The sequence below is a fragment of the Cebus imitator genome, unplaced genomic scaffold (assembly GCF_001604975.1).
Source record: "Cebus imitator isolate Cc_AM_T3 unplaced genomic scaffold, Cebus_imitator-1.0 Scaffold528, whole genome shotgun sequence".
Lineage (NCBI taxonomy): Eukaryota > Metazoa > Chordata > Mammalia > Primates > Cebidae > Cebus > Cebus imitator.
This window is the reverse complement of record NW_016107843.1, coordinates 895,905-909,259: the sequence shown is the minus strand read 5'-3', so window position 1 is coordinate 909,259 and position 13,355 is coordinate 895,905.

The window sequence follows — 13,355 nt, the reverse complement described above, 5'->3', positions numbered from 1 at the left end:
GGGGCGCCAACAAAGCAGCTGCACGGGGCAAAGCAGCGGCGCCGGCCGGCGCTGGCCGGCACAGCCGCGCTGGCCGAAACAGCCGCGCTGGTGACCGTGGAGCACCTCTGCCCGGGAATTTCCTAGTCTGTGGGCAATAAAAACACGGCGTCCACTCACCCTCTGCGCTTTCACTGGGAGCTGCAATCCTGAGCTGTTCCTAAACGGCCATCTTGGATCCACCTCCTAATGTTATTTTCTTTCATCCTGAGGAATTCCCTTTAGCAGTCTTTGTAAGAGAGGTCATGTTTATCTGGAAATGTCTTTGTTTTGCCTACAATTTTGAAATATAGTTTTGCTAGATATGAGATTCTTGGTTGATAGTTTTTTTTCCTTTCAATACTTTGAATATGTCATCCCATTGCATTCTGAGTCTCCATTATTTCTGAAGAGAAATCAGCTGCTAATCTATCAAGCCTCTTTTTTACTTCTCTGTGATGAATTGCTTTTCTCTTCCTACTTTCAAGATTTTCTCTGCCTTTACCTTTCAACATCTTGGCTATGACGTGTCTCTGTAAATTCTTTTAGTTCATCTTACTTGGAATTAATTATGCTTCTTGGGTGTGTAGATTAATGTTTTTAATCCATTTGGGGAGATTTGGGACATTATGTTTTCTTTTTTTTTTTTGCCCCTTTCCCTTTTCTTCTTTTTGAACTCCCAGTACACATATGTTGGAATACTTAATGGTATCTCACAGGTCTCTCAGGCTCTGCTAATATTTCTTCATTATTTTTTTCTTTCCATTATTCAGAATGGACAATTTATAGTGATTTATCTTCAAATTTGCTGATTCTTTCTCTTGCCACTCAAATATCTTGTTGAGTCTGTTTGTGAATTTTTTATTTCTGTTATCATCTTAACTTCAGGATTAAAAAATGGTCATTTAAAAATAATTTCTCTTTGATAGTCTGTATTTGATGAGTCATTGTTATATTTTCTTTTTTATCTTTTACATTTCTATGATTATATAATAGTTGTACATATTTATGGGGTACTTGTGATATTTTGATACAAGCATACAATGTGTAATGGTCAAATCAGGGTAATTGAGAAATCTCTCACTTCAAATACTTTTTATTTTCTCTTGGGACCGTATTTTCTTTTGATTCTTTAAAGCGGGTTTCCTTTATATTTTTGGAACATATTAACAACAACTACTTTGAAGTCTTTGCCTGGTAAATCCATCACCTGGTGTCTCTCAGAGAGTTTCTGTTGGCTGGTTTTTTTGCTCTTGTGTATGAGTCATACTGTCCTGTTTTTGTTTTTTTGCATGTCTTGTAATTTTTTGTTGAAAACTGGACAGTTTTGATAATATATTATAGCAACTCTGGACTCTGATTCCTCTCTCCCCTGATTTTGTTGTTGCTATTTTTGTTATTAGTTTATTTTATCATTTATTTGTTATTTGCTATTATTGTTATTTATTTACTGAAATAACTATATACTGTCTGTCTCTCCAGCAGTGTGCAGCCACTGATGTCTCCACTCAATTAAAAAAAAATTCTTGATCTTATTTTTAAGCCCGTTTTTTTTGGAGTCACGTCTGGGTCAGCATTGCATAGTGGTCAGCCAAAGATTTAAACACCTTGAGCCAATAAGGCTTTTACCATATGCTGATGGATCTGTGTATGGTTTGGAAAATGGCATTCAAAGTTTAGGCAGTTTGCAAGTCTGTCAGTCTTTACTTTCTGTGCTTTTAGAGTCTCACATTCATTCTGGGACAAGTAGCTCCCTAAGACCCTCTTCAGTCTTTCCTGAGCATAAGCACAGCCATGTGTACACATGCAGCCTTCCACATCACTAGGGATATGTGGGAACTTACTGAGGCCCACTCTGGCTGTCTTGATTCCTGGATCTTGCTGATACATTTCTTGTTCTTCTGCTGGTATGATGTTTGGCCCAGCCAGTAAGGCAACCTCAGGATAGTTATGATTTTTTTTTTTTTCAACTGTTTGCCCCCAAGATTGCTATTGTTTTCAACCATGCCCTTGGGCATGAGTTTTTCCATCCTTCATTCCATATCATATTAACCCTTCCAGCTGTGGAGCTGCTTATCCTCAAGGCCTGTCCTGCCCTGGTAGAACTACAGTGGCATGAAGCTGGGTGGAACAGCATGAAACAGTCTTGGACAAAAATACCAATCCCTCTGTATTCGTATGAGATTCAATCATTTTTGTTGAATAAATGCTACTCATTTTTTTTTTTGTTTTTGGTCAATTTCCAGATTCCTGAAATGGTTGTTTTTGACAATTTAATTCAGTTTTATTGTTACTTTTTGGGATGAGGATTTGTTGAGCTCCTTCCTTAGCTATTCTGGAAGTCCTGCCCTAGGAATAGCCTTGTGAGGCTGTGTTTGCCACACACAACACCCAAATTGGAATGCTTCTTAGAAATAGTGGTTCATATCCAGAGTACTGTCTGCTCATTGTGGGCAGGGCAAGGGTGGAGCAAGTTCCAGTGATATGCCTCCATAACATCTCATCAACTTTCGAAAGGAAACTTACAAAGAGATTGAACATCCTGTATTCAGAGAGAGGATGAACAACCAATGCTCAAGAAGTTTGCCATTCCATGTGACATTAAATGTGAAGGCTGGTGTGTATGGGGGCGCCACACATCCAATTGAGTAACAGTCTTCAGGATGGGGAATCAAGAATGGGGGAACATTTTCCTTCCTAAAACATTAACTGTGGGAAATGAGAGGATGGAAAACCACCTGTGAGGGACACTTCCAGTTTAAAAAAATTACTAAGGTATATATTTCTCATCCTCTCTACAAACTTGTATATCTAGAAATACTTCTTTGTTTGTCCACTGTTCAACTTCATGGTCTCTCTGGGCCAGGCTGTAAATATATCCATGAAGCTGGACATCCTTCATAGTTGGAGGAAATGATGGCTCCTGTAGCATTGTGAGGGGTCTGTATATGTCTATGTGTGTTCAATAGGGAACCCCTTCCCACATAAAGCTTCTCAGAGTACAAGAACTTCTAAAAATGCAAATGAAGCTCTTTGATGTGTATTTTCAATTAATCAGTGACTCTTGCACGGGATAAATGAAGTTATTTTTCCCCCTTACCAGTTTTAATTCATAGGTTATAATGCTAATGAAGGTTGGCTTTTTTTTATGTTGTTTCTACTTTTATCACCATCTTTTCCTTATTTTACTGATTACCTGTGCAATAACGTGGTATCTAAATTGATCTAAAGGCATCATTCTAAATTTTAAAAACCAACATTAAAAAAATAATCATTTCCACAAGTATTGTATGAATGAGGTTGAGCATTTAACCAATTAGTATGCAGAAACCACACGTCAATTGCCAAACAATTGCCTGAAGGGAGCAGCAACTCACATAACCCCGTTTTGGAAAAGTAGATCTGTTTTTATTTTATCTTTTTCAGTTTTAGCTGGTGTTTTAAAGAGAGATGTGATTTTGCAGCTTTGGGGAGCACTTGTCTATTTCAGGAAATTGTCAGAACCAAGAACTGGAGGAATTCAGGAAGAGGGCTCTAGAGCTCAGTTCTAAAAAATATTGTAGAAGCAGAGTCTTTGGTTTTTAATGGTCAAACTCTGTTCATTTTGTGAGCAAATGTCACAGTAAAAGACAGAAATACAGCTCAGAGAATAGCTTCAGAAGGCAAATGGCAGGGGCAGTCCAGGTAGCTATAACTTAGTGCTTTAGTCATCTTTAATGGAAATGGAGTCTCTAGCCAAGCCTAATATATAATGTATCATAAAACATATGTCTGTCAGTCTCCCAGGTACAATAAATAGGGAAAACACAGACCTCAAAGGGAGGCTATGGCAGGCCTTGCAGAGGGGCTCAAATTACTTGGCTTTTTGTTGGGGGTTGAAGGCTGTGGGGGAGGAATGATGTAATATATATTTTTAGTGTTTCTAAGAAATGACTGTCTCCAGCCCTGTTCCGGTGGGCTGAGGGAGAGGGAATGGAAAGGGAGGGGCTGGGTTTATAGATCTACATGGGAAAATTGAGTTGAGTGCCTATATTACAGGTGATTAAGCTCTTTCCTTTTTATTTGGAGTGTAGTATAGCAAGGAATAGATGGAACAGGTTCAACTGATGGCATTTTCCAGAATGCCCACCAACTTCTTTTCATTTCACTGTTGCCTCATGCTTTTTCCCTGGTGAGATGGCAGCCCAGGGCACCCTAGTAAAGACCAGCTGTCTGATCCTGTGCTCAAGAGCTCTGGTTAGTCTCCTTCAGTGGGGACTCAGCCACCATCTGAATTTCCTGTGGTCCCGGTATGTTCTGCCTCTGAGCTGGACAATCCTTCTGGGTTTATTCCTGTCTTTGCCTACTACTGAGCCTACTTCTTTGAGTACCAGTTCTTCATATGCGCTATACAATCTTGGGTTAGTAACCTCTATGACTCTCAGTTTTCTAATCTATGTAATGGGAAGAATAGCTATTTCTCTGGGACTCAAATACAGGTCTGTTTATTTCATCTCTAAAGCATGTTTTATGGCTCACCATAGATCCCATGCTCAGAATGTCATCTCTGCTGTGTTTTTCTAGATTATGTCCTGTCTCTTCTTAGAAAAGCCCACTGAAGTCCTCTCAAAATGAATTAAACCAGCTCCATTCATTCTGTTTATGCCAGGAATCCTCAATACTTCTTGATCTTTCCACTGTCCTACCTCTCCTGTGTCTTATCACACAGGTAAGCATGTGCTCAAGCATATACATGTGCACACACACACATGCACATACACACTCATGCTAATACACAGCCCCACACAGTATCAAGAGAGTGGCTGTTTGTGTGATGTGATTGAAAGTTATAATGAGATCAGATATGATTCTTTGCTCTAAAATGTGAGAAAACGAGCCCTTTATTCAACTTTGACAGCCTCATTCTTTTGATTCATGATGGTTTTTCCATGCAAGTTTTCCTAGAAACTATTAAATTATCCCCTCATACTTTGCGTACATGGGCATAGGTGAGATCCTTGGAGAATAGGGGTGGGCTGCTGTCAGGGGAGTGGGTGGGTACCTAAGTCCAACCTGACTCAGTTGCCAATGCTAGTGTTTCTCAGGATCAGCCCAGTCTACACAGCTGTGTCTGGTTTGTTCATGTTATTGTCACTTATGAATATTTAAGCATGTTCACACTTGCTCAGTTTCTTGGTGATTTTAAAGCTCTCTTCAGAGCTTGAGCCTTTATTTTTTCCTTTGGCTATCTCTTCTAATACTGTTTATATGGAACTTTCTTTGGTAGAATGGCTTTAACTTTTTGACTGTGACCCAGTGTAAGAAATACATTTTATACACAAGCATGCATACAAATATATAGATGACTGAAACAAGGCTTTTCTAAAACTATACTAACCATTCTTATATTCCAGGTCAAATGAATTTTGGCTTATTCTATTCTATTCCATTTAAAAATGATGTCGTTGACTACTGTAGCTAAGTTATTTACCAAACTGATTTCCTCATCTGTTTGAAATCAGTTCAAATGAGGTAAATTTTCCTCATTTACCAAACTGATTTCCTCATCCTCATCTACACAGTTAGACTACATTTTCTAGTATCCCTTGTGGTTTGATGTGAAAGCACTGAGTTCTCACTAATAAAATGTGATCAGGAGTGGCATGTGCCTCATTCAGGTATGACTCATAATTCCATGTAGAATCCAAGCCTTTTTCCAATTTACTGGCTTGATACAGACCAACATGGTGGATATAGACAGAATGTTTGTGTACCTCCCCATTCATATGTTGAAATCCTTACCCTCCATGTAATGGTATTAAGAGGCGGGGGCTTTAGGGAAGTGGTTAAGTCACAAGAGTGGAACTCTTTTAAATGGGATTAGTGCACTTACAAAAGAGACCCCAGAGAAGTCTCTTCCCTCTTTTAGCCATGTGAGGATACAATGAAAAGTTGGCCATCTGCAACCTAGAAAAGGGCCCCCTTCAGAACCTGACCATGCTGACACCCTGATATCTGACTCTCCTGGACTATGAGAAATAAATGCATATTTTCTATAAGCCACCTAGTCTATGGTAATTTGTTATAGTGGCCCCAATTAAGACGTGGAAATATTGGAAGCCACATGTTAAAGATGCCAGAGCCTCAAGATGAACTGAGCCTTAACCCCAGCCTCCGAATCTCTGCCTAGAATACCCATTTTGAACTTTATATAAGGCACTAATAAGCTTCTATTGTTTCGAACCACTATTAATTTGGGGTTTCTTTATTATAGCAGCTAACATTATCTTAACTAATTTACCGTCAACAGACTCATCGATTGACTGTTTTTACAACTACATATATCATCCTTTATATTTTTTGAGAGATAAAAATTTACATTTATTTGCTCATATTTGTAGAAATTGTGTAAGTATACAAGAGTAATGAGTGTAATCACATATGAAGGTAGGGTGACCATCTAATTTGTTATTCAAGTGGAACTGTTTCTAGAGTGAAAGGTATTATTAATAATGACTCCAGGACAATAGATGGAAAATGACATTGTCCTCAACAAACTGGAACATATAATCAACCATTATAAAGGGTACAGAGTGGGAGGAAGAATGGGGACATTTTTTATTATATTCTTAAAAGTATTGGTCTATGGTGAATTGGAAACAAAAACAGTTAATTCTTTACCACAGGTAGTTTAAACACTGCCTTAAAGACTGAAGAATGGCAAACCATAGATGTGAGACATGGAACTTGGTGAAAACGCTGCCAGGGATGCACAAGAGACTCATTCCCTTGTAGTTTTCGGCCAATCCAAAGTCCAGGAATGGGAGCCAGAGCCTGTAAGAGAGGTCTGGACGAGCCTCAGACATGAGCAGTGGAACTCCATGTCTCTCAAGCCTGAGGACAGAACTGGCTCCTCCATCTTTTTTAGTTTAAGGTTTTCCAAATGGTGACTTTCCTTAACACCTGACACCACTCTTTGATCCCTCTGAATCCACCAGACCCACAAGCAGTACTTCGTTATTGAAGAAACCGAAGCACTGTACTAAGCAGATTGTTGGAGTGCAGTTGTCAGAATATGTCTATGACAAGTATTTGGGCCCACATTTGCAGGCCACTGATACTTAACCTAATCATCTTGTGCTCACAGCTCAGCATTTCTAAAAATAGCAACTGTGAGTTGTGATAGTGAGAGGTTTAACTTGATTAGTATGGAGACTTCTTACTATAGAACTTTGAATGAAGCAAAATTCCCCGCCTGGGATTAGAACAAATAAAAGGAATTCCTTAAGAATGGTCAAAGTACTCTCAGCCCTTCCCATTACTTATGCTTTCCGGGATTTTTAGGGTTTTGTGGTCCGTGATTATTGTTCTTAAACTCTGGCTAAACTCAAAGAATAGAATTAGCCTGAACAGGAGACAGGCTTCCTGGCAAGTTACAAATTCCTTCACCCATGGGGGGGAAAATCAAGAGAAGCATCCATGAGATTGCCATACTTACACTTTGTCTGTGTAGCCCTTCAGTCTTCTCCCTGACTTCTTTCCTAGAGCCCAAATTGAAAAAGCCTGGTTTCTTACACAGTGCTGACTTGAGATGAGTGGCTTATGTTTTTCATCTGTCACCTTTCCCATCCTGCTAGTGGGGATACTAATAACACTTGCACTCTGTAAGCCCTAAAACTCCCCAGGTGATTCCAGTATGCAGCCAGGACTGAGAACCACTTTTGCACCCTGCAGGCAGATCAGTGCTTCTCAAGCTCTCCGTGCATATCAATCACCAGGGGATCTTGTTAAAATACAGATTCCATCTCACTAGATCTGGGATGGGCCCAGGATTCAGCACTTCTAACATGTTCCCAGGTGATGTCTTTTGCTGCTGGTCCTCAGACCATATGTTGGGTAGCAAGGAGGCAGGTGATCTGGTGAGATTGCTATTCATTATCAGATGCTGCAGGCTCTCTTCTGGTAGAATTAGAGTCAGGGATCAATTTTCATGCCTCTTATATTGATTGGGTTATGTAGCTCTATTCCACAAGGCAGGCATCGTGAGGATTAGCAACCATCTCCAGACAAGGTGGGATGCTTTTGCCAGACTTTGGTAGTCTAGGAACCTTAATGTTTGGATAATCACATTACTTAATGTCTTATTCCATTTGTGCTAGTGTAACAAAATACCACAGACTGGGTAATTTAGAAACAATGGAAATGTATTTCTCACAGTTCTAGGGACTAAGAAGTCCAAGATCAAGGCACTGGCAGGATTGGTGTCTGGCGAGGGCTGCTCTCTGCTTTCAGGATAGTGCCTTGTTTCTGCATCCTCTGGAGGGGATGGATGCTGTGTTCTCACATGGCAGAAAAGACACAAGTGCAAGAAAGGGCTCTCTTCAACCTCAAGCCCTTTTATAAAGGTGCTAATACCATTTGTGAGCGCTCTACCCTCATGACTTAGTTATCTTCCAAAGGCTGCATCTATACCTCTTAATATTGTTGCACTGGGGATTACGTTTCAATTTACGCAGGGGACATCATCACTCAAACCGTAGAACTCAGTGATAATTTTTAGATTCTTTGTTCAGCTAGAATTCACTGTTAATATAACCATCCTTAAATCTTTCTGAAGTTTTTACTTTGAAAATTTATCTAACAAATAACCTACCCTACTAAATACACCATACATTCATGGAATGAATCATACAATATTGGTACCAGAAGGGTCTTGGAACCTGGCTCACCAACCACTCAGCATTTGATGAGACTGGAGAAACTGCAGACTCATCCCTAGGACTGAAATTTAATTTCCAAAATGTTAAACACAGGACTCTTATACAAATAAAGGATGAATGCCATCAAAGATTTTATCCATCTCATTAATTAATGAGAGAGCCAACAAGATAGTAAGGTTGTCTCAAAGGACAGATGTTTATATATAGTCAGTCAGAGGAATAATGAAATAAATTTGCCACCAGGTACAAAACTGGTAAATGTCTTATAGGACCGTAAAACTGTAGCTAGTGGGGTCATTTTCTCTACTGAACAAAAATATACAGATTAACAAATAAATTCACAGTGTCTGGGTTCTAATTAGATAGAAATAGCAAAGCTAAACATAGGTGCATTCTCCTGTACAATCAAATAATTCTTGGGTGAGCCTGGTTAAAATGGCATTGAAGGGACATGAGTCATTTTCTTGCATTAGTTCCCAGTTTTGGGTATATATATATATTTAACACTAGGCAGAACCTCAACCAGCATCAGGATCCCAGTGCACTTTTAAACTTCCCTGTTCTTGGTGTATTAGTAATGACATCATGTTTGGCAGCTGTTTTTGAGCATTTCCCCACTGAAACAATGATATCAGATGACAGTAACATGTGTGATACACTCCCCTGGGCTTGCCCGGGGTTATATGGGACCTCTAACCCAAACTTTTTTTTCTCCTACTAGAGAAAGCATATGTAAATGTGTGACCTTGATAATATTATAAGATATATATATATATATATATGTCACCATTACATACTATTTGTATGATATATATGTTATTTATCTTTGCTTTTTACTTAAGAACCTCTTCTTAAACTTTGCTACTTAAACTATTACTAGTAAAAAAAAAATTTCTTCACAGCTTGCATCATAGCTGACCTCAACATATTAGTATGACATGGCATGGCTTCAGGAATGATAATGTATGAGATGCAAAGCTCCCATGTTTTACAAAATCCCATTCTGCCTTGCTTCAATTTGTTTCTATTTCTTTTGATCTGGCCTTGCCTTGTTCTGTGGAATCTCAAATTCCATGCTCTTGGCCTGAAAGCAAGAAGTGCTGGAACATATGTTGTTTGAGACACATTGAGTAATCCTTAACCATTTACTGCCCACCTAACAATTACAGCCTTGTGGTCGCAGGGGACACTCGACAAGCTTCCCTAATGCCTGGTGAACTGTAACATCACATAGCATCTGCCAAGCCTATATTTCAACTATTCAACAGGGATAAGGATGCATTTTTCAAATTCTCTGGGTCACATGTCTCAGTGGTTTTCCTCTGCTGAGATGATGTTCAGGCTCATGGCTACTTCAGGATTCTGGTAAGCACCCTTTGTCTGGATGTGTCCTGAAACTTGGCAGAGGCCTTCTCTGAACATGTCATATGCCATAGGTGACCTTGTCCCTTTGTCTATGGTTGATTGATGAGTGAAGGAGAGTAGAAACCCAACTCCATTGAGATTGATGAGGCTCTCTCTCTTGAAAAGTTGGACCTTGGAACAGAGAGAGACAGTACTTGGAGAGGTATTGGCACTGAGTCCTTCCTGAACATAGCTTTTTGTTAGTTTGTTTTTAGTTTTCATGCTGTAGTTAAGTACAAAGACCTTTCCATCATGTCGTCTAAAGATAATTTCACCCACTGCTGGGTTTGGCCATCAGTCTCTTGTCTTTCTCTTCAGCAATGGTGAGGTGGGTGCCTTTTCCCTGAGGAAGAGAAATCCATGGTTTGTTGCCTTTGCTAATAACAAAAATGTTGGAGAGCCAGGTGGCAAAGCTGTTGCCATTGGCATGTTTCACATGAACCACATTAAAACAACCAGAATGTCTTTCTCTGTTGGTCACACCAGCTCTTCCCTACATGATCAGGTTAGTGCCCTACATGATCAGAAGCACTTTAGTAACATACTATAGAAATAATCCCTGAAAGTACAGTAGTGCCCCCTTATCTGTGGTTTCCTTTTCTGGGGGTCTTGAACATATCCCTGTGGATAAGGGGGAGACTAATATGTAGTCTTCAACCACAGCGCTATAGAAATTCAATGAACACCTTCTGAGGGCCCTGGAACTGCCTGAGGCTCACCTCATCTGGTAAGCTAACAATTCCTTTGACTCTGAGATTTGTTGAGGGTTTTTCTATTAAATTTTCCTTCATCTTTTGTTATTGTTGTTATTAATTTTGTAAAAGTTGGTTGAAGTTGTTTAAAAGTTAGAACACATTAATTAATCGAAACCTCTACAAAGTAATAGAGTAGATGGAGGCTGAACTGATTTGAGTCAAGGGAACTTTGGTTCTAGCCTTAACTCTGTCACTCATTTGGTGTAACTGTGAATAAGCCACATGCATTCTCCAAACCTTGATTTCCTCTACCATAATAAAAGGGGGTAAACCTGAAGACTTTTCAACTGATGCTGTTTTATCAAGTGATTCCAATACTCTTTGACATCCTTCCATTGAGACATGGAGCTATGTTTCCTCTTCTTGAATCTGGGTGGTCTTGTGACTGTTTCCACCAATAGAGAATGGCAGAAGTGATACTGTGTGACTTCTGAGCCTGGGTCCTGTAAGGCAAGGCAGCTTCTGCATTGTTTGCCGAGACCCTTGTGCTGGAGCCCTAAGCCACCATTTAAGAAGTTTGGCTATACTATGGTGGCCTTACCATAATGAAGGCCAAGCCACATCCAGGGGCTATATGTCGGTGTTATAGTTAAGTCTCAGCTAAGCTCTTTGCCAGTAGCCATTATTAACTGTTAACTATGTGAATGGCCATCTTGGATGTCCAGCCCAAGCTAGCCTTCAGATGACATCTGCCTACAATCACGTGACAGACCCCAAAGCGAGAACAGACCAGACAAACCTTTCCAAAATTCCTGACCCAAATTCTCCTTATAGCTCCCTGTGACTCTAATAAAATGATTGTTTTATACCAATAAATATGGAGGTTGTTTATTACACAGCCAGAATCATGGAAACTATTACCCACTGGCCTTGACACTCCTTTACATCCTTACTCCATTCTTCTATCTGTCCATCCAGATAGCACTTTTAAAGGTATGACTGTACATGGCACTGGGGCCTCAAAGATGAATCAATAACTGTTTATGGCTTTGAAGAGCTTCTGGAGTATATGGGAAGGAGAGGACCAGCATGAATCAAACCAGCACAAACCACAGGATGTATTACAAAAGAGTAGCAAGACAGCATGGGCAGCAAGCATTGAAAGCTTTGTATTAGGAATGGCTAAATCTGTCTGGTAAGCAAGATTCCTAAGATCCTGGATTGCCTGAGGGGATGTTGTAATAGAAGAGACAATCAATAAATTACAAAACAAGGGAATACATAGGCAATGGGGAGGATGGAGTGAGGTGAGTGAGGCTCTAGGATGGGATGTCTAATATGAGGATGAGGTGAAATGCAGGTGAGCAAGGAAGAGAAGGAAACAGGGTGAGTGAAATGGAAGAAGGCTGGCAGGAGAGCCAAGAAGCAGTGGGCACTAGAATGGGCTTGACAATTGATTCAAGTGTCTGGTCTGGGTTGGCTGCCTCACATCATTTCTAGGCTCATCCACCCTCTTGGTTGGAGGGTGCATTTTCCTTCCAAGGGACTGTCCTTGGACTCTTATCAAAACCTCCATCTCGAAATGTGCCTTTTTGAAAGATTATGAAAACATCATTCACATGAAGGTGTTAGTGACCAATAATAATATTTAATGTGTTATCTTTTCCTAGGACATCAGTATCTAACATGTTAAACTAGAGGAATAAAACCCTAAGAATCAAAATGTCTGGAATTGACGAGAGGGGATTGTGTATTAATGAAGTCAGCCTGAATCAAAAGGGGGTAAATGCAGTAGGACTGTGTGAGGGACCATTCAAATCTCTTCCTCTTTCTCCCCTGGCTTTCTATGTGTCTTCTTTTTCATTCTCTCTGTGACTTTGCATCATTCTCTCTTTCAGGTTGAATGGCTTTTTCTGCTTCTCTGAACACATGGACCAAACACGGCAGCCCCAAATGATGCCCTAGGCCCCCAAGTCTGCATTGTTTTACAAGTCCATCACCTTTATTTAACTACTGACTCAGTTCAGTCCCACTTCCAAATTTTGGGGAAGAGACCAAAGCCCAGCTTGGATCCAAGTCTTCCCCATGACACTGAGCTGCGAGCAGGCTTGTGGGGCTCTCTGGCAAGTCAGGAGCAGGTTGCATGGCAGAAGGTTGCCTGAGCAGAGCCCTGCATGAGAAGGAGACAGCGGTCACCTCTGTTGCACTAGAGGGAGTTTTTGGTGAAGGGCACCCCGGAATGCATATTCCATCTGACATATGATTACTCATAAGGCATAGTTTGTCCTCAGTATTTATTCTGGAGATTATTGGCAGCTATTGCTAGAAACATTCTTCCCATAGCTACACTGTTCCCAAAGGAGATGAAAAAGATCAGTGACAGCTGGTGGTTTGTTTTGATTCTTTTAAGTCTCAGATGACTGTAGTTGTCTGTTAATTAGCCCTCAGGAAAGCCCTCCTTTACTTTGTTTCCTGTGATGGAGAGATGGGGATTTAATCCTATACATGGTGGTACCTTCACTGCAATTTAGCTTGGCCT